The sequence below is a fragment of the Arachis hypogaea genome, chromosome 17 (assembly GCF_003086295.3).
Source record: "Arachis hypogaea cultivar Tifrunner chromosome 17, arahy.Tifrunner.gnm2.J5K5, whole genome shotgun sequence".
NCBI lineage: Eukaryota > Viridiplantae > Streptophyta > Magnoliopsida > Fabales > Fabaceae > Arachis > Arachis hypogaea.
The window spans coordinates 113,652,154-113,675,969 of NC_092052.1; the positions used below are offsets into that span (position 1 = coordinate 113,652,154).

Genomic DNA, 23,816 nt, shown 5'->3' on the forward strand with positions numbered 1-23,816 from the left:
AAAGTTCAACACATTAAAGTGGAGCAAACAGTATCAAGCAAACAAAAAGACAGGCAACTCCCACAAACTCCTTGAACAGAGGAAGATTATGAGAAATTTCTAGTGAATGTAGTAATTGTCTTAAAAGAAATTTATGATTGTTATCTAAAGAAATCAAATATGAGTGTCCAATATGTGCAATTGGTGTAGAAGTATCATTACCTAATACCACCTGTTCTGTTCCTTGAAAGACTGAAGAGGAAATTAAACTATTCGGATCTAATGTGATGTGGTGTGAGGCACCAATATCTGGAAACCAAGAGGATTCTAATGAATTTGCAGGATTGGATTGTGGAAGGTTGAAGGTGGTGGTGTAATTGAAGATGATGCAGTGGAATTAGAGTTGTTGCTAGAAGTGAAGTTCTGATCAAACCTGTGGAAGCAGTTTACTGTAATATGGCCAAACCTTTCACAAACCTGGCATTGTGGACTATTGGAGGAGTTCCAGTTTGTTCTGCCTCCTCTGAAGGTTCTACCTCTACCTCTTCCAGCAATAAAGCCTCTGCTAGTTCCTCTATTGTTGAATTGGTAACTGACTTGTGTAAAATTAGATTGTACAAGGCCAAGATCAGGTTTCTTAAACCTGGTTAGCATGCTTTCATGAGAGATAAGCATAGTTGATTAGTTTCAGCATCACTGAGGCTAAGATTATCTGATTTTGCATCATAGAAATGTATATAGCATACTCTTCATTCAAACCATTAGTAATAGCCTCAAAATGCTCATCAAGAGTCAAAGGATTGCCCACTGCTGCTAAAGAATCCATCACCTTTCTAATTTTCTTGAGATATTCTGAGGTTGTAGATCCTCCTTTCTTGATGCCTTTTAATTCAATTTTGAGCTGTTTCACCTTTATGTTCGAAAACTTGCCAAAGTGTTATTGAATCTTGTCTCAAATTTGATAAGCAAATTTACTGCCAATTACCTTTGTTTTGAAGGAATTAACAATCGATTGCACCAGCCAAGTTGCAAGGAGATTATCATACAATTTTCATTGCTTGTATTTTTTGAGGCAGTGTTGGAAGCTCTATCTGCTTTTGTATCATACATTGATGACACTAGCTCTTTCTGGAGATGATCTTCAAGATCATTTGCTCCAATTGTAAAGAAAGCAAGCTCTTGCCATGTGAGAAAATTGACTTCATCCAACTTATCCTACTATCGACAGAAATTTTTTATTTCCATGACTGAGTAAAGAAGAATTGTTACTGTCCATCATTCGAGTTGAATCAGATGTGATCTCTGATGATTTAGATTCTAGATCGGAGCCTTACTTTGATACCATGTCAGGTACTAAAGATCAAGGGAGTGAAGAAGAAGAGAATTGAGATTAGTTTGTTCTACAATAATAATAATGTAAATTTTATGAACTAGAGAATTATATAGTTATATTACAAACTGAATATATTGATTACAATTAACAATTGCTAAGAGCTAAGTGTTCTATATATAAAGAGGAAGTTAACTAACTAATTAATAGAAAACAAACCAAGAGAGCCCATTGATAAAACAGATTGGTCTTGAAGTATTCTTAATTTTCTTGAATACTAAGTCATTTCAGTAATCTTGCTTATACTCAACAATTAAGATGGAGTAAAAATCCTACCCTATCCTACTTATTGTTAGCTTTATAACATATGTAATAAAATTGATAAAAATCAAACTCACATCCTTTTTTTTGTAATTTAAAAATAAATTATATTATGATTTTGTTGCTTTTAATTTTAATATAGAATTAATTTTATATTTTCTATTTTATTAGTATGTTTAGGAACTATAAAATGAGTAAATATTATGTTTGGTTGAAAAAATTGATTTATTGTGGATCAAATCAGATAGGATCAGGTGTAGAACTTTAGAATGCGAATAGAGTTAGAATTGAGAGATTCTCAACCCATAAGTAGAATAAAGTTGAATTTTAGAAAGAATTTAAATTCCCAGGTAGGGCTGAGATGAGGTCTAAATCCTTCCTACTCTATCCTTCCATTACCAGCCACTCTTCATTTGAAATGAATCAATGAGACGCAGACGATAAGCCGTAGACTCAACTGCTTATTGATCTAACTATTCAATTCTCTTACTTTTTGTTTAAAACTTCGACCAGTAAATTGGCATGCTATGGTTTCATATCCTTTCGAAAGGGAAAAAAATATGTTATAAAATGAAGCTAATTGATTGCAAACTTAATGCATAACAAACTCTTATATCAACACTATATACTATAAGAAAAATATAATAAAAAGAAGGCTACCACGTCAAACCAATTGCTAAATCTAATAGGCTTCTACTTGGCGTATTGTTTGTTGCTTCTCTTGTTGCTTCAATCTATTTGCAACAGATTGTGGATCGAATCCTGCTGCATTTTCCACTTCACTTCGATCGGCTCGAACCTCTTGTAGCAATGCATCCACCTCTCTTACGAAGTCTACCCTCAATAGAGCACCGTCGTCTTCAAGGGTCGGTCGCAAGGGCCCTTCAAGCTTGATACCATGCAAGATTATTGAAATTAATAACTTTTGTATTTATTCAGATAGAGGTGGGACTCAAACTACAAATTTTTTGTAGTTTACACAATAGATAGGCTGCGTATATTAGGTGCAGCCCTTCCCTACGTTAACATGGGATGCTTCTGCATCAAACTGCCCTTTAGACAATAGATAGTATCTACACTATTCTTGTCTTTAACCAGATTTATGTATTCAAGTATAAACAGATAAACTTGAATAAAGTTTAAGCACTTACTATTGATGCCTAATTTCAGTAATTACTGTGGACTTATCGTAATTTTATACATTCCTGAGACTCAACCTTGAAACCACTAAGAAAGGCACGAGCTTTCCAAAGTAGACTAGTATTTGGTCATATAAAACATGAACTTAGTTTAGATTTAGTGTGGTATATTGGTATTAATACTTTATTCAGTGGAACCGTAGAATTTAGAAAAACAAAAATTCTGTTTTATAGGGGTGCAACAAATTCATTCTGGAAATAGAACGCATACAATTTTATCCCTGAATAAAATAGCATTGGTCCTGGAGAAAGATCAACTTGTTCTAACAATATTAAATTCAAGGACAAAATTGCATGTGGTTTCTATTTGAGAAACAAATCTGTTACAACTCGAACTTTTTCAGAGGAAAAATTGTAGTTTTTCTTTCTTCATTATCGAGAAAGAGAGAGAGAAGAGAAAAAAGGAAAAAGGGGGGGGGGGGGGGGGGGGGGGATGTAGAGATAGGGAAGAACTCGAACTTAGGGAAGCTACTATACAAGCATATCATTTGACTAAAGCCTATAGGTGTGGCTTACCTTATCAATGTCAAAAGACTCAAATCCTGGTGGAATGAGAACACTGAATGGATCCTCCCGTGGAAAAATATCAATCATGATCTTTTTACATTTCTTCAGCCATTCACTGAAGTCAAAGCCATCATACATAATCAAAAGCTCGTTGAGTAGTGTCATTGCAGGGGTAGCCTCTCGACTCAAGATCTCAGTCTACAATCAAGAACAGAAAATAAATAAATAAAAAAGAACAGAAACAAAAATTTTGGGGACGGGGGTATGTAAAGAAATGCAATATGAGCCAAAAATCATATGGTTTATGCATTAAAATCACATCGGTTGATCAAGGGAAGACATGAATTACTGGATTGATTGATAACCTTAGGTATACTAGGGAAAACACGGGCTCTCTTTTTAATGGCGGTGTTGTTAGGATTAGATACAAATTTCCCAATGGACTTCAAGTTTACAAGTGTAAGAAATTCAGGGCAGTTTGGAGATTACTCAAAATCAGAATATTGGAAGGTTGAGTGGGACCTTAGGTTCTAAGTTCTAACTAACTTGTAAAGGGAGTGAGGAATGAGAGACTGCTAGTCTGGTAGTAGAATATATGGGTGCATTGTGTTTTTCTGTTATGGGGGAAATGTATTTAGGCACAGTAGGGTGTGGAGACAAGGTAGGAGATTGGTAGGAATTGGCTAGGAGAGTGAGGCTGCTACAGTGCCTCATTTCTCCCTTTGCTAATTTTGATGTGTTTTTCTTCCCAAGCAGTAGAGCTGAAACCCAACTTTAGTACTTCACAGTGAGTAAATAATACACTATACCTATTCTCTCCCTTTTCTTGTGTGATTTCTTACAGGTGCGCATCGCATCAAATTAGCAAGAGCAGCTAAAGTTACAAGGTATGAACATTTAGAGTATGAGAGTTACAAGGCAAGATAAACTATGATACTGTCATAAAATTCAGCAATTGTAATTCAAACCTAAGAACTAGCCCATAAGAGGAGGGTTATCAAAAGTACTTATTAACTGACATTAACTGACATTGGACTGTAAACACATTCAAATATTGCATACTTAAAAGAGGGACACTTTCATCTGGTAAGAGGGTGGTACCCAATAACATTTATTTGTGTATGTATTTGCTATGCAGGAGAAGCAGCAATTCACAGTCAAAATGGCTATAAAGACCTCATATTGCATTAAAAATCAAGGAACAATCCATCGCAGCCAAAGTAGAACTATCCATCAAGTTATGTAGAAAATCAGGAGCCTCCACAGCCTTCTGAGTGAGCAAGTCTCTCCTTCTCTTCTTTGTGTGTGTGGTGAGAAAAGAAGGATGAGGGCACAGAAAGTTAACAGAGTTCTAGAACTCCTAAAGAAGTTATGTAGTAAGCAGAACAAAAAAGAAGAGCAGTTACCTCAACCCTTCTGTATAACAGATCCAGACTTCTTATAGCATCCTTTTCCTCCTGTAAAGTGGTGATCAAGTAACATGAAATTAGATAGCAGGATCCATGGATTAAACAGAAGAAAACATAGCACTAATGCTAATATTCATTTTGGATAATCCATCTCAAATTAGGAGAAGGAATTGAAAGTTGAAAGTTTTACATGAGAACACATCAAAGGAATCGAAGAGTCTGAGTTCTTGGGTAAGCAAAATCAGAAATATGAATAGAATCAAGTTCACGAGAAAATGAAACTTCCAAATGTTTTTTAACAAAGAACAACTTACATCACGCTGGGCAAGATCAAGCCGGTTCCATATGACCATTAAAACAAGTTCATTGAGTTCTCCTTTCTCAGCAGCTTCCTCAATTTTCTACCAATAATAAAGACAAAAGTGATCAATCATTCACACTAGTATCATTGAATCCTAGTTAAAAAGACTTAACACCAACTAAAACATGTCAAAAATTGTACACGCATGCATGAAAAAGCCTGACTGGTATGAAAATTTCCTTACGATTCTCTTATATGCACAAAATACACGTTATAAAGAAAGCGACAACTTTAATAACCATAAATTGTACATAATTGCAAGGGATGAAACTTTTATGCAAAAAAGATGTTAAAAAGGCTATTAGAATGAGATACATGTCAGACATAATGGACCCACTTTCCCTTCCATTTCTTCTTTTTCTTATTTACAATTTTCCTTTAAATTTAAATTTATGCATCGAAAACAAAAACTGCATTTCCATGATGATAAAAGATATCGTTTCACCAAGAAATTACCTCTTCAATTTCTTCTGCAGCTAGTATAAAGCTTGAAACCAACTTCCGTGCTTTTATGACATCTTGTTCAGGGTATCCCTTCAGTCGCATGCCAATTTCCCTATATTCATCCATCTTTCTTTCTTCTTCCTCATCTTCTTTGCGTAACTGATGCAATTCCTTTGTCTCTTCACGTTGTCGAGCTTGCCATTCCTATCTTTGTGATGGTTAGTGAAATCTATACAAATAAAACCTTCAAACAATTCAGCATACATGAATGGCCAAGGGACAAACTGATGCCATAATATTTTCATAGTTCAAACTAATTGGCCAAGAAGAAAAATGTCCATTCATGCACTATATATATGTTGATATAATGTTTATCCAACAGAAAATGCAGTTAAAAATCAGAATCATTTGATGATATATATGCCCTAAACATATTCAGCAAGGATGTTAAGAGCAGTACATAATTGACCAACAAAACAAGAACTCAAGTTTGAGTGGAGCTATAGCATTTTTTCTTTGAAGATAAAACCAATTTAGTTACCTTTCCCCCATTCTAGAAGCTTTTTGGGCAATAAAAAAAATCTAGCTCCCTGCTAAGTTGCTAACAAGAATACATCCTTTACCAAATACATCTATAAGATTCAAACACTTTTGGGCAAAATACAGCATTTACCTTATTAGAATTTGCGTCATATTAGCCCCATGGTTAGAGCGGTTGACACCAAAACTGCTATATTAAAATAGCAGATGAAAGGATGGCCATTTTTTTGGAGAAATATATGTAATATCACACTGTTTATACAACATATACAAATGTTCAAAATTTTAAAAATACACACAATTGAACCATTCATTATCAATAACCGAATGTCATAATCCCTACCACAGTCTAAAAAATCAATAAATAAACATACAATTAACAACAACATCCAATGCATAACAACATTAAATCTTAATTAAACTTGAGTCTCTAACATTAAGAAACATTTTAATGATGATAATGCCATTGCTTTAAAAAATAAAAAATAAAAAATAAAAAAATAAAAAATATGCCAAGGGAGCAGCAGCCACAATGAGATTAAAAAACGACAGAGAGTAGAAAAGTGCATTAACAATACATACATCATCATAGTACTCCTTTGGCATCCCTTCTAGAAGCACCTCTACCTTTTGATTTTCCTTTTTGATACACCTTACTCTTAAACCTGCACCCAAAACCCCAACCAAAAACCAAAAACAAAAATCAGAATTTGAAATTATGGGGTAACTAAACATGCCAAAAAGAATAAAAATTTGTGGTTGCAGTGACTAATCTGCAGCTGAATTGCATTTACATGATGTAAAAGGTGGGAATAATAGAGGAGGATTTGTAATAAAAAGGGATGAACAATAAACGGTGGTATCTAAGGAGAGAGAAGAGCAAGTTAGAGTGAGAAGCTTCATCTTCTTTTTTTTTCCTTTTTTCCTTTGTCAGCAAAGCCTTTGTAAAGTTAAAATGTTAAACCCTTCACAGGCTCCAACCATGTTTTTGGGCTTGTTTTTCATTACAGGTTATTCCCCCCCCCCCCCCCCAAACAAAAATAACAAAAACAAAAAAACCTAAATACTTAGGAATTATTTGTTAGAATATCAATAATTTCGGAAATGCTAATTCAACAACAAAAAGGTATTTTACAACCAATAACTAGAATTGAATTGTCCAAATTATCCTTTCATTGGAAAAAAGAACAAAATTTGAAAAACAACAAATTTTTCCCCATGTCGACTTCTTCTCTTATTTCATTTTCCCTCTCTCCAACTCTCTCTGTTCCTCTCACATTGAAGCCACAATGCTACTGTCATTGGCACCCTCACTCACTATTGTCATTGTCACAAATAACAAGTTTTTTATTTGTGAATGGTAATAATATATAAATGTCTTTCAAGGTTACACCTAATGATAAAATGCTTTAAAAACTGATCATATCTTGCTGGGCTGCTAATAAAGGGTTTTTTTTTTTCCTTTGATAGAAGAAGGAACTTATTATTGTGCAGCAGTACATAGAGGCCCCATTTGATAACTATCTTTGGATAGGAATATAGATAATATGACACCCAAACCTATTTAAAGGAGACAGACAGAAACAGGAAAAATGTCTCTGTCCTAGAAAAGGGAGCAAAACACTTGTTTCTATCCTCATTGTCTCATTGTTTCTATATTTTATACCCAAGACACTTGCCAAACACGGCTAGAGATATGATAAGGTATAATAACAAGAAGAAAGAAAAGAAAACGTGTATTTTCTACAAGATTGATCTAAGTGACAAGGCAAGTCAATTTCTCCTCATATCTATTAAAGAAACACCTCTAAAAAGACCATTTGTTAAACACCACATCGAATCTAAGAATGAAATCGTATCTCAGATGTAAAATGTCATCTAAACAGATCAAGATCCTCATAAAAAATCAGCTTTCCTTTTTGAAGACAGCACAGAATAACAAAAAGTAAAATTTCCCACAACCTCTGAATTTCGTAAGAACAAACCAATGCAATTCCTTGTGACAAATCCAACTCTCTCTAAACATGTCAAAAGAGCCTGTTACACAGATAGTTCGCAGCCGCACATTCCAGAAGAAAACGAAACACTGATTCTGAAGTACAGCAACACATACACACACACACACACAAATACACACAAGGCTGCTAAACGAAATCTCCATTGATAGATAGACCAATTTCCCACTTTTAGCAATTGAAACGAAAATTTACTTCTTCAACATCAAGCAAGTTCTAGATGTATTTTAGTTGAAATTGACGAAGCCTTATGATTGTTATTGAATCACAAAGCAACTCAAAGAATCACCTTTACAATGAAACTATAAAAACACAAGTACAAATATAACTATAAAATAACTTAGATTCATTGATGATTGAATGACTTTGAAGAATCCATATAACATTTACCTGGCTGCACATACGTAGCACAAGCAAGTCCTCGCTCCAATGCTCCATTAGTCCATTAGGTGTGTTAAAGTATAACCTGTACTCACTTCCATGAGGAATGCCAGGAATATATTGATAGTTATATTAACACTAACTCTATATACAAATTAAATCCACTGTTCTATTTTCTCAGTTGATACTTAGTTTACTAAGGAAAATAGTGAAACATAAATAAGAAAATTAAGAAGGAAATAAACCATTCCTCAGTTTTCACATGCACCAAATCCTCAACGAATTGAGGGTAACCATTGCTTTCGTGAAAATTGCATCTTTCTTTCAAAATAATTAACACCAAACACAAAAATCAAATTTCAAAACGTAAAATTCTATCAAGCAGTACGCAATTTCTAGTTTTCTTACCTTTGACGGAGGAAGTGGCCAAATGCTTTATGCGGGTTCTCTGAAGTAGAAGCCGAAGCTCTTACGGTTGGCGTTCTTGATGGGATGAAAGTAAGGGTTTGGGAATGGGAGTGGAGAAAGGAGGAAGTAGTGGTTGTTGGATGGAAGAGTTTGATTGGAACAGATAGGGTCGACATTGGTGTGAAGATGGAGAACCGAAGCAAAGGACAGCACTGCACAGCGGCGACGTAGCAATGAAGAGGGAGGAGATGGGAAGGGAGGCGCAGGCGGTGCTGTCGTAAACGCGAGCAGGAGTCGCCGGCGGTGTGATAAGGGAGAAGAGGGAGAGCTGAACCGCGTGGAGGGAGCCGACGGAAGAGAGGGAGGAAAAACAGCGGAGAGTTTGGTGACGCGGTGGGGGTAGTTTCCGGCGCCAACTTGATGACTCGGATGGGTGAAAATGGGGAGATAATGATGATGGAAGACACCGGTAGAGTATATGATGGAAGATGATGAAGGAGGATGATTTTTTTTTCAAAAAAAAAAAAAAAAAAACAATGGTAATTATCCATCTTTTTAATGGGTAAATTTGTCTAAAGGTTAATTATTTTTTCCACGAAAAACAATTTTAAAAATACTTTTAACAATTTTGAACGGGAAAAAATATTAACGATAATTTTAACAGTACTTATCAATTATTTTTACTAGAACGTGTTCACTGTTGAGCAAGTTTCTTTTCATTTTTATTTATTTAAAAAGCTTTTAATGGATTTTTCTAAATTTTTTAGTAGGATATAATTTCAATGCAGGGATTAATTTATTGTACATAATTATTAAAATTTATTAAAAATTAAAATATCTTATTAAAATTATGTTAAGGCTAAAGACAAATTAAAAAAAAAATACACATTTTATAAATGAATGTTAATGCATACTGGAAGTACAATACTTACAATAAAAATTTTATGTATTTATATACTTAGAAATATTGAAATTTTAATTTATGATATTATTAAAAATTTTACTATCATAAATTTTATATTATAAAAAATTAGTCAATTAAAATGATAAACTATTCTTATAAATCTATATAGGTGGATTTTTTGGTGGCATGATTTTAGGTAGGATTATACACGGATCTGATTGGATATGATCTAAAATTCTATCCGATCCACACTCTGTCTATCAGATCGGATACATTATTTGCGTCGGATATCAAATATATGCAGAAAATGTTTAAAAGTTTTTTTCTTTAAATTTCAATAAAACCTATTTTCAACTTTTTAAACCTATTTACTCCTAAAATATTATCAATCGAAGTTCTCTTCAATAACAAAAAGAAAATAATAACACAAGATCTAAGAACAATTATAAATTGAATTACAACATAAAATTAAAGCTAAATTGGTATTTGTTTTCTCTCTCCTTATTGACTCTTCTAATATAGATCCAGCAACACTTGGTGGAGTAGGAATGCTTCCTACTTCACACCCACTTGTATTGTTAGTAAGTACTTGCTTATCAGCCATTACATTTTCCAAACAATCCTACAATTAAATAAATCATATAAGTTTACTGTTTACACATCAATAATATTGTTTATTATCAATATATCGTTTTTTCTAATTCATATTAATTCAAGATTGTACTTCAAAATTATTCTCTCTGTTCTTCAGCAACTCAGTTCATCATTGATCTCAAAATATTACCTAATGAATGATTAAAGTAAAAATAAAGGTTAAGTACAATTTTGGTCCCTAAGGTAGGGGCTGAAAATTTTTTTCGTCCCCGGCCTTTCTCAAAGGTTTAACATGGTTTTAAAATCGTCCTTCAGACAAAAATACCATTCCCATTCTTCCCCAAAATTAACCAGAAACGTTGAAGCTGAACCATAACCCACCACCACCACCATCATCTTCATCGAAGCATCAATAACAACAACAATGCAACAAGGTAATAAACATTAAAAAAAAGCAAAAACAGAAGCAGAAGCAGAAATAATGGGATTAGAAGCAAAACCAAAACCAGAAGCACAAATAACCAGAAGCAGGAGCAGAATAAAATTGAATTAGAAGCAATCCAGAATCAAACCAAAAACAGAATCAAACCAACAATAATAACCATTTCCTAAAATCCGCTAATAGAAAATCAACATCTAACTAAACTAATCCAAAATCAAACCAAAAATAGAAATTGAAAGCAAAATGATAACCTGAATTATGAAAATAGAAAACAGAAAACATTCTTCTTCTTCAATGAAATCAGAAACAAAAACAAAAGAAATAGAAGTAAAACAGCATCGTGTTCTTCTTCAATGGAATCAAAAGCGTGGAATAGGTTCTCTGTAGGCTCAAGTTGTCCGCGGCGCCCAGCCCAAATCCACCGCGGAGACTCCGCAATCGCCGCCGCCACCATCGTCTGCCTCTTCCTCCTCCCTTGCCGCCAATGTCGCATCAGTCTCGGACTAACTGCCTTCTTCATATTCCTCGTCACCAAAGGCCGTAGATGCCTCGCCGCTGGTGGACAACAAGAGTGTTGTGACAGCTCCTCGCCAGGGGTGAGCTCTGGTTGCAGGAGGTCCGAGACAGGGAAGGAGAGAAGGAGGGAAGAGGGTCGCGGTGGCTCTAGGGTTAGTGCGAAGGGGAGGAGCAGCGGCGGCGAGGAGCAGCGGCGGTGGCCCTTCCCCTTCCTTTCCCCACCTTCCCTTCCCCCTCTTCTGTCCTCTCTTCTCTTCCCTGAACTGAACCAGCGTGAATTGAATTCCTTCCCCGTTTCTTCCTTATTCAATGTTTTGTTCTTTTTGTTTTTTGTTTTTTGTTTTTTTAGTTAAGGGTATTTTTAGAATAAAATTTAAAATTTGGTAAAAATGACGATTTTTAAACAAACTGAAACTTTCGGGACTATTTTGTAGCGAAAAAAAGGCCGGGAACGAAATAAATTTTCAACCTCTACGTTTAGAGACCAAAATCGTACTTAATCCTAAAAATAACTAATTAATATCAAATTGCTAAATTTAAATTAGTTACTTAACGAAGACGATGGAGACAATGAAGGAGTCAAGGAGACGTGGTCTGGGCGTCTGGCAGAGTCGATGCAGGAGACACTGTCTGACGGAGCCGATGAAGAGGACGACGAATGCTGGAGGAGGACGACGAATGCGATAGAGGAGACGACGAATGGTCGACCGCAATGAGGAGACAAAGAACCACCGCGAAGGAGACGATGACGGCACAACGCGATGACCGGCGATGGAAGAGACGAAGCACCCACCTATGGAGAAGATGAAGACGCGACAAGGAAGTAGACGTACCTTTCTGAGGAGGTGAACAGCGCCGGTGACGGAAGCGAGGCGAGCTCTGAGTCAGTGAGTTCGAGAGAAGAAGAAAGACGAGCCTAGGAGAGGGAGAAGGAGAGAGGGAAAGTGGGGAACACTGCACCCAATTATATATTTATTTGTTAAAGGTGCAGATCCACGGATCAGATCCGTGGGTATCAACACAATATCTGCTATCCGATTCTATTAGAGTGTGGATCGGATAATATATGCAAAATGTGAATCGGATACGGATAATTACCGCGGATATGTGAATATTATCCAATTCATGTACAGTTCTAATTTTAGGTGCCTGATGTTTAACTGGCCAATGATGGCATGCTGACATGTGGCAAGTGGTGAGTCTTACCCATGAGTGCATCAACGCTGCGTCAAAAGAGTTTAGTGTTGAGCGCTAGGGGTGAATGCGGATCGGATCGGATCGGATATGGCTAAAATTTCTATCCAATCTGCACTAAAATCATCGGATCAGATCGGATTTAATATCCGCAGTTTTTTAACTTGGATCCAATCCGATTCGCACATTTTCGGATCGGATCGAATATCGGATATATCCGTAAAGCACAAAAATATTTTTAAAAGCTTATTTTTATTAAAAAAAATATCAATAAAATTTATTTTTTTATTCTTTTAAATATGTTTACTTTTAAAATAATATTAAACATACTTTTCTTAAATAATAAATTAAAATAATACAACATATATGATAATTATTAGTTGAAATAAAACATAAAAAAATATTTACTTATTTATTTCTTTATTTTTGCAGAAACGCAGATATGCGGATCGGATATGCAAATACATATACAAAATTCACAATCTGATCCTATTAATGTGCAGATCGAATCCGATTCGTGAATATCCCATTGAGCGCGGTAAGTTTGTGAGCTTTACAGGGGCATTGAGAGAATTTTGACTTCAAAAAGGTGAATACTATGGTGCCTAACTTCCTAAAAAAGACAAAGAAATAATATTTAATAAATTTTAAATATTTTACTTTTATTTTATATATTTTATTTTTAACTTATAAAAACAAATTAGATAATTTAAGCACCACAATGAAAGGCATCATAAAATCCACCCTTCAAAAAAAATGGTGGTGACATGGGCTAGTTAAAGTGTGACTACAGTGGACAAAAACACTTGTTTTAAAAAATGGTTGAATGTGCAAAAACCAAAAAATATGTTAGGCAAAGAATAAATCTGATTTTTATAAATGAATTAAAAGCTAAGATGGAGAGGGTAATGTAGAGGGAAAAAAAATTAATGACGAGACTTTTATTCATTTTTAGATTAGATTGATAGATTTCTTTAATCATGAAATTTAAAAAAACGAAAATAATTCTTTAAGATTTGAATTGAAAAACCTGAAAAAAACGTGTTAGTACAAAATTTTCTTATATTAATTATAAGTAAAATTGGATTCAATTACAAAAAATACTAATTCACCTACCGTTGTAATTTTTTTTTAAAATAATAAATCTTTTATATATATAAAAATTTAAATATTTGAAGGTAAAAAAATTAATAAAATAATAAAATAATAAAATAAAAAGTTAATTATTATTAATTTTGTAATTTTTATAAAATATATTTTATTATCTTAATTTAAGAGTAATTAATTTTTTATTTTATTATTTTATTATCAACTTTTTTTTTCTTTAGAAGATATTGATTCATAAGGGAAAAAAAATCCCAAATGTTACCTGTTTTCCATTGTATTTCACAAACAATAAGCTTTAAATTAATTTGTAAAGAGAAATGTGAAAATCAAACCATTTTAGTAGCATTTTTTATAATTAAAATGTAACAATGATGTTAGAAACTTATCTTGTAACCCACTTTTTTTTTTTAATTTTAAAAGGTGCAAATTTTGCAACAATTTATAATTAAATAAAAATTACAAAACTAATACAGCATTTAATAATAAAAAGCTAATAACGATAAGCTCATTTTTTGGGGCAGTAAAATTAAATTAGATGAGACACTAAGTTAATTAATATTCCTTTACTAGCAAAGCGAAGTTTGAAACTAATTTCAAAATATACAGGTTCCGTCTTTTTCTTCGTGGCGGTGTTGTCTCTCCGTGACGATGCTGTCTCACCCATCATTCACACGTCAGAAAAAGGACAGACCCACACAGCCACACTGAACCCTATCAGCTACTGAAATCCACGTTCTCCATCGCCCGGATACTCTCCGTCGGCCATATGGTGTCGTAGCTGCCGGACTAGTCTAACCTTTTCCTCCCACTTCTCCCGTCGGCGTCGCTCAGGTTAACGTAAGCTATGCTGATGGTTCTTTTTGGCCGGCGCACCTCAATTTTGTCGTAGTTGTTTGATCTCTCCTCGCAGTATTTTTCTATTAGCAATCTCTCTCAGTTAGAAGTTTAATTAATTTTGATTAGAGATTTAAACTATTTATCCCTGTCCATTAACAATTTCACCGTACTTGATCCAATTAACACCTCTGGACTACTCTCTTCAAAAGTGGCACGTGTTCCTTTCAGATTGGACATTTGTCCTTGGCCACTTTAGCCACTGTTTTAGTCTTGGCACCACAGACGACATCACCATTTATATAACACATAATAAATATAAAAAAATGTTATTTGTACATCAAAATCAGCCACTAAAATCAGTCACCAATGTATTTGTGTATAAATATATGTGTGGTTTAATTTATGGGAAAAGCTCTACATCCATGTAAAAAATACATGGCTGTTATCCAAGTAACTTCCTCCACACACGCGTTTCCCACCCCACAGTCGTTTATTATACACGCGCCTCATATAACATATCGCATTTTCGTTCTTCTTCTTCAACCTAATAAAATCCATCGTTCTCTTCTGTTCTCGTTTTTCTTCTCTGATCGCATTCTTCATTATTGATCTGCATTGAATTCAATGTGATAAGTTCCATCGTTCTTCTTCTTCGATCTACACTTTTGAATGGAAACAATGAATGATTCAACTTCAAATCAGTTGAATGAGGTTATTACGTTGAGACAACTAGGGAATGATTGCTGCATGCTATCACAATAATCTTAAACATTGAACAAAGTAAAAGGAGGCCACCGAACCGAACAACATTCATTTGGTGAACCGAAATCACAAAGGCCACCGAACCAAACAATGTATATGTGGTGAATAAATGGTGATCAACTTTCAATCAACAAGAATAGTATTTCTCTTCCTCTTCCTCCTCTTCCTCACATTCTACTGCTTCTTCACCAGAGAGAGAAGGAGGAAAAGATAAAAAAATACAGTAGCAACAACAACAAAAGAATGACGATATGGTTTCAGGGTTTAGGGTTTAGGGTTTATGGGTTCAGGGTTCAGTGTACAGGGGTTCAGTGTGTTTCAAACTTTCGGTTTGTCCCGTGTATTAATTTTGGTTCACCGTGTTCATGGTTGAGGGTTTAGGGTTTAGGGGTCTAGGGTTTAGGGTTTAGGGTTCAGGATTTTAGGGGTTTAGGGTTTACGGTAGGATTCATGGTTTAGGGTTTAGGGTTTAGCATTCAGGGTTCGTTCACTCAGTACTATACAATTGTATTGTGTTCGGTTCACCATGAGTACTATCTTCGGTTCACCATGAGTACTGTGTTTGGTTCATTCTGCACTATTTAAAACTCTTCTTCCTCACCTTCTACTACTTCTTCACCAGAGAGAGAAGGAGAAAATTTGGTGAACCGAAATCACAAAGGCCACCGAACCGAACAATGTACATGTGGTGAATAAATGGTGATCAACTTTCAATCAACAAGAATAGTATTTCTCCTCCTCTTCCTCCTCCTCCTCCTCCTCCTTCTTCTTTCAAATTTGCACTCGTAGGTTCTTCTTCTTTTTCAGTTCAGTGGATAGTGTAACTAGGGCTTTAAAATTGGTTGTTACTCTGTTCAGTACTTCTTTTGCATGGAGAAATACTATTCTTGTTGATTGAAAGTTGATCACTATTTATTTACCACATGTACATTGTTCGGTTCGGTGGCCTTTGTGATTTCGGTTCACCAAATGAATGTTGTTCGGTTCGGTGGCCTCTTTTTACTTTGTTCAATGTTTAAGATTATTGTGATGCGTTTCGGAAGAATATTCCAAATCGCACTCATTCAACTGATTTGAAGTTGATTCATTCATTGTTTCAATTCAAAAGTCCAGATCGAAGAAGAAAACGAAGAAGAAGAACCACAAAGCTAATTACGTTTAAGTCAATCCAGATCCATAACGAAGAACGCGAGTAGAGAAGAAGAAGAAGAACAAGAAAGAAAACGCGAGTAGAGGAGAACGGTGAAGCCTATAACGCGAGAAGAAGAAGAAGAACTGAGGAAGAAGTAACGTTTTTTCCTAATGAGCGGGCGCATATTTTCACTCTCATTAATGCGCGTGACTCTATTTGGAATTGGGTCAACTTGATTACATGGTTACATGAATGTGTAGCGCGCCCCTTAATTTATTTTCATAATGTATTTGTATTCCAACATGTATTTTATACTGGTGGCTGATTTTAGTGTACACATAACATTAACCCTAAAATTTATATTACATAAATGAAAATATTAAAGAGCGTACAATACCTTTAAATCCTCATAACATATTGTTTGGTTGTTATTAACATTGACATATATATATATATGAGACAATGAGTAATAGCTCAAATGACATAGACTCCCCATACTCAATTAAAAGGTTGCGGGTTCGAGTCTCTTATCTTTCCAAATTTTTAGACAATGAATAATAGTTCAAATGGCATAATCTCCCCATACTCAATTAAGAGGTTGCGGGTTCGAATCTCCTATCTTTGGTAAAAAAAAAAAAAAAAACTCCATCCATTATTTGATAACATAACAACGTTTAATACAAAAAACGTTGATATGGGATATGAAATCATAATATACGTCAGAGTAAATAAGATTTTCTTAAAAATAGCAAAAGAAAATTAAAATGGAGTCGCCATCAACATTTTACTTTGATTGGAAAAAGAATATTTTTATCTTAAAGGGGCACTTTTATTTGAAAAATGTTGGGTGTGAAATAATTCTATATTTAGTTATTCATAAGAAATTGTAATAAGAATCCTACAACAATCTTGATATATCAATCTTGATCAAAATGTTACCTTAAATAAGTTGCATAAATTAACTAACTAATAACAATATTTTTTACATTTAGAAAATGATTTCAAATTTAGAGGTTGTGGATGCAAAAGTAAAATTAACGTGAAAATAGAGTCAAAATCTTTTAGTTGAAAACAAATACAACATGCTAGAGAAATGGGAACGAATTGGTGTTGGAGATCTAAGGAAGGAAAATAATGTCCCTTTTTTAAGTGGTGTTGGAAATTTTCAGATGAACATCATCTATTAAAAACCAATGCCGATGCTGAATCTGAGTATTTAATAATTTTTGTTATGCATAATACTTTTAGATATAACATAAGGTAGCATTCTTGTATCTCTTTTTGTAAATCAACTCATCTATTTGACTTTATAATTGATTTAAAAAATAATTACTTTATTATTTGTTGTTAATATAAAATTTTTATGAGATTTTTTTTTTCAGGAGAATCACTTAAAACTCTCAAGGAGTGGTTAAGTTTTTAATAACTGCAGTAATCATAAAGAACAAATTTTTTTTTATAAGGAAAAATATTAATAATATGAATAGAAAGTTATTATACATATGAAATAGAGTTTAGAGAGATCTCTTTATGTAGATTATATGTAGTCTCAATTAGGTAGACATCAGAAACAAGAAAGCTCTCTATTAAAATAGGAGATGGCGAAAGGGAAGGAAAGAAAATATGACATGCTTAATGGGAAAGGATTGTGGTTAAAATAAGAGCTGTGCAGCTGCCCTTGCAGTCAGATACAAATTATGGACATCCGACTACGGTGATCTCAACTGATCTTGCTCTCTCCTTAAGCATACTATTGAATTGAATTATTAGTGACTCATTATTTATTATAAAATTATTGCACATCAATAGTCACTCTTGCTTTTTGCCTCCTCCCTTTTCAATCAACGGCATAATTTTTTATATATTTTTATTAATTTTATTTAATGCTCATAAAAATCAATTTTGGAATGTTTTGAATATTGTAAAGTCACTTATTGATTTAACGTATATTTTTTAAAATATTACCTCAACTTCGTTATAATTTAATTTTTTCAAGGAGCGAGGAACAATTGCTACTGTCCGTGTCATAAAATTTGGTGAAGAACTTGAGGTTTGGGACACATGAAAGTATGTTTAGTGAGGCTTTTCTTGGGATTTGGGTTTCTTTTAGATTTAATGCATTGCTTTTGATTAAAATCTCAATTGTAGACATTTAGTTGCATCTGTAAATTGTGATCATTGTTGCATTCCATGTATGGTTATGAGCTATGACCTATGATTGATAGTACTTGGCAAACTTTTGATGCTTTTCACTTGTAATTCTGATTCTGTAGGTAAGATAGCAAATTTTTAAGTTGTGAATTAGATTCTATTTTTTAATATTTTTGAACCAATACAAGACTCAGCATTTGAGACTCTACACATGTTTGAGTTAATATTCTCCATTTGATTGTGAGATGAGATTTTATTTTTATTAGATGAATTTATGAAATTCAAAAAGGCATGTAAACTTGCAAATAAAATTATTTCAATTTTGAGTATTTATCAAATTATAAATTTCAAAGCGAAGAAAATTGATTGATAAACATGTATCTCACATCAAATACGGTTTCGAGGCACTATTTACCAATTGAACTGATGAAGCATATAATTCAATTTTAATGAGTATTTGTTTTGATCATAATGAAAAAAAAAAGAGAAAGACAAGAGCAAAATATAATTATTTAATTTTAGCTCCATTTCATATTTTAATATCTTGCTAATGCATGCTCACTTTTGTTCCTCAAGATACTGCAGTTGCAGTTGACATTGTAAAAGGAAGATGTAGTTTATAAGAGTAGTTGCACATTAAAAATTCACCATTGTTATCTTATATACATGTTAAAATAGTTGAAACAACTTACTTAATCTGAGGTTTAATTGCTGTATTATTATTCAATTTTGTTTATCGATGATTAATAATTTTATTGATATAAAAATACTGTAATTGAAGTGTTTTTTAGTGAGCAGATTTCATACTTTGCAAACTTAATTATCAACTCAATTAAAATACAAAATTAAATTGTCAAAAGTTGAACAGCTATAAAATTAAATTCTTAAAATAAAAATTATATTACATAATCAAATATTGAAAAACATTCAACAAATTAGACTATTTTATATTTATATTTACCAAGTGATATGTTATCATAAATTTTTTCAGTTATATAAGACTAATAGTTAGATTATTTAAAAATATAATGCTAATTTAGTACATAAATCAATAATACGTAAATATCTATGATTAAAAACATAATTTATAATTTAAAATTAACAAATTTATAAAAAAAAAAAAGTTGTCCCTGCCCGGGCTTTTTGCTAGTAAAATATAACGTCAAGTAAGTGAGTTTTAGTGGTAAGTTGATTAGATTGTTTTTTTTTGGTCAAGGATTAGATTGTTTAACAAAGCAATAGGTGTTTTGAATTGCACCTTGGGCGTGGAAAACAGCATGTCCACTAGACCACTACCACTGCTACGGTAGTACGGTAGTTTCATCCAGAACCTAGAAAAGAAAATAAAGAACTTTATGACATCATTAGTTTTTGAAGTTTCTAGGTAAAACATTTAAGTTGAAAAAAAAAATCAAAATAAAACGTTGATGAATAAATTTATATTAATATATAATTCTATGCCACCTTGCAAGTAAAGTTAGACTTCTTTTAGATATATTGTATGAGAAATGTTAAGGGTCAGTAACTTTTATGATTTGTAGTTATTAAATAGCTATCAATAATAATTTTAATAGTGTAAAATTAGTGTGAAATTTCATCTAATGATTTACTTTTTTTTGTTAATTATATGTTGGCTAGAATTTAACAAAGTTGTTGGCCCCTAGACTTTTCTATATTGTATTATTGGATATAAAATTCATTTTTTTTTTTGTTTCCCACGGTATCCCCCAACCCGGCAGGTCAAGGACTAATCCGTCGCGGTACTGAGCTCCATTTAAGGGTTTGCCGCTGGCCAATGGGTTGCTGCATGCACAAGGCGAGATTCGAACCCCCGACACTTGCTTAAGCGGACTAGTGAGCTAACCACTAGACCAACCCAACTTGGTTGGATATAAAATTCATTTACTTTTATTGGAAAATGCATACAAATTACTCTATTACCTAACATACCAGTGTAATGTTAAGACAAAAAAAAATTCGAGTGTAATGTTAGGAATACCAAAGTAATTCTTAAAATTTGTTTAGTTGTTATTAAATTGCCAAAAAAAAAAAATATTTTGAATATATTTAACAAAATTTTAATAATAAAGGTAAAATTATTAAAAAATAAAAATAAATTTTAAAAGTTTTAATTTATATTTTTTTAAAAGATATTTTTATTTAAAAAATATTTTTATATAAAATATCTAAACATAAAATTATTTTTATTTTTTTAAAAATATTTTATAAAAAAATCACTTTACAGAAAAACTTAGGTAAACAAGCTCTTAATCTAACAAGAATAAATCTCTACGTACAAGTTAATTAACCAAACAAGTCCAATAAATCATTTATACTCACGTGCATACGACGATCTTCTTCGCGCCCCTGCTGCATGTTCTTCTTTTTCTTCGTTATCGTCGTTACCAACACCGCCACCTCTTTCTCCTCCTCTTTCTCTTTCTTTTCTCATTGGAACTTCTTCTCCTCCTTTCTTTTCTTCCATCTCCTACATCATCTTCATCATCATGATTATCATCGTTATAGCCATCGTTGTCGTCTTCTTCTTATATGTATCGTCGTTATCGTTATCATAAAATTTTTGTTATATTGATGACGTTGCCTGATCCAAAATTAAAGAAAACATTTTTGTGTATTTGTAGCAAAATTTTTATATAGGAGTTCTGAATCTGAATTGATATTGTGATGAATCTGTTTCATTCTCGTTTTGGTGTATTTTAGAAAACTTTCGGTGTATTTTTATTCTGATAAGTTCTACATAATTCAAAACTCTTCCTCTTCCTCTTCTTTATCTTCTGCTGTTTCTTCTTCTTTTTCATCATCATCATCATCTTTTTTTTTCTTATGCATCTTTTTTTTCTTGCTTTACCTTCTCAAGTTTCTTCTTGTTTTACTCTCTTAACAAGAATAAAAAAAAATCAAATACAGAAGAAGAAGAAACACATAATGTTACAAAATTACTTGGAAGAGGATGAACCTATATTCATTCAACTAAAAGAAAGAAAGAAATAAAGAAAGAAAAACAAATGATTAAAGAAAATATTTTTGTGCATTTGTAGCAAAATTTTAGTGTAGGAGTTCTGAATCTGAATTATTATTGTGATGAATCTGTTCCATTCTCGTTTCGATGTATTTTGGATAATTTTCGGTGTATTTTGGAAAATTTCCAGTGTATTTCGAAAAATTTTCGTTGTATTTTTATTTTGATAAGTTCTACATAATTCAAAACTCTTCCTCTTCCTCCTATTTATCTTTTGTTGCTGCTTCTCCTTCTTCTTTTTCATCATCATTGTCATCTTTTTTTTTATTCATTTTTTTCTTGTTTTACTCTCAAGTTTCTTCTTGTTTTACTCTCTTAACAAGAATAGAAACAAAAAAATTAAACAAAGAAGGAGAAAAAACACATAATGCTGTAAAATTACTTGGAAGATGGTAAACCTACATTCATTCAACTAAAAGAAAGAAAAAAATAAGAAAAAAAAGAAAAAAAATACATTAAAAAATATTTTTGTGCATTTGTAGCAAAATTTTCATGTAGGAGTTCTGAATCAGAATTGCTATTGTGATGAATCTGTTCCATTTTTGTTTCGGTATATTTTGAAAAACTTTCTGTGTGTTTTGATTGGTGTATTTGAAAATTTTTCGGTGTATTTTTAATTTGATAAATTTTGCAAAAATTTAAATTCTTTTTTTTAAAAAAAAATTATGAGAGAATAAAATAAGAAGATAAAGAAAAAACAATAACAGAGCGGCAATAAAAAGAATGACAATGAGGATGAAATACATGGAAAAAAATGAGGAGAAACATAAAGAAGGAGGAGGAAAAAAAAAAGAAGAGGAATGCAGGATACAAACGTTAAAGAAAGAACAATATAATTTCATATATGCCTTATGTAAGTAAATTTTGTTGGGATAAAATTAATTTATTTAGATTTATTTACGAAAAGACTTATATATCTAGCGGAGTGATCTAACAATCACCAAATGTGGTATTAGTGAGGAATGATGGAAGTTTAATTAGTCATGTAGAGAGTTGTGTTTGGGAAGGGGGACAATTGGACAAACCATGGTGCACTCAGCACTAAGATTGGAATAATCATGGAAGAAGACATACATGTCATAGTCAACGAAGCTCGTCAACGGTTGAGAGTTGTTGAGACATATTGAGCGTTGAAGCAACAGCAACTCTCAAACCCCATGTCCAATGGGCATCGACATGATCACATGATGTGTTCCATTTCTTTTTCATCATTTCCTGGTTTGAAAAGGTGGCAACCTTTCATTCACATTATTAATATCTGTATCGCATTCATAAACAGAAGCAACTCTCTCATCTTACAAGTAACGAGGCTATATTGCTGCCCCTTCGATAATGGAAGATATTTTTTATATATAAATGAACAGAAAAATAATATTTTCTTGTGCTACACAAACAAAATAAGCCATTGATATAATTATAACTTATAAGTTATAACGTCTCAACTCTTAATTAGCCGCACCGATAAGAAACGCCACCTTTTTAAGTTCACATGCATGTGTTCTCATGCTTAATTTACAAAATCAATTTCCCTAATACTTTTACAATCGCTACGTTACCCACCAGCTAATCAAACATCTTTAACGTTTATCTTCATCATTTACTAATGGAAATTAATTAAAAGCCAAACAATATAAAATATTAAAATCACAGTTATTGTTTTGTTCCAACTTCCATGCGACAAGTAGGAGCTGTAGATGGTAAGATGGATCTCGCGAATAACAGAATAATACATTTGTTTTGTGAAAGCATTGATGCCATATATTTGTAAATCATTACTCTCTTGAAAAGATTATAAACAAATAATAATTTCATTCTTATTTTTTATAATACCACTTTATATATGATTATTTTTATATTATATATTGTATGAATTTATAAAAAAATAACATTATTAAAGCTAAAATAACAATATATATTTCCAGATTACAAATATTACTTTTTTTTAAGCAATTGTTTTATGTTTTTCTTAAAATAGTAGTGTTTTCAAGAACAGCCAGATTAGTCAAATAACAATGTTGCCCTTAGCTTAGTAATAATATTAAATTTGATTCGATTAACGAAAAGAGGACAAATAGATATGCATTAATATTCAATTCAACTAAATATTATTTTTAACGTGCATGAATTAATTTTATTTTTGTATCTATTTTTTAATTTTTTTTGAATAATCTAATTTTTAAAATTCATCAAATTTCCAAATTGCAAAATTGTAAATAGGATCCAATCGTCTTTATAACCAAATC

At 32.6% G+C, this 23,816-nt stretch overlaps 1 pseudogene; it reads right to left on the reverse strand.

Moving 5' to 3' along the window:
* Positions 1 to 2,094: 2,094 nt before the first annotated feature.
* LOC112766431 (protein PALE CRESS, chloroplastic-like) lies at positions 2,095 to 9,208 on the reverse strand (annotated as a pseudogene).
* Positions 9,209 to 23,816: the final 14,608 nt, after the last annotated feature.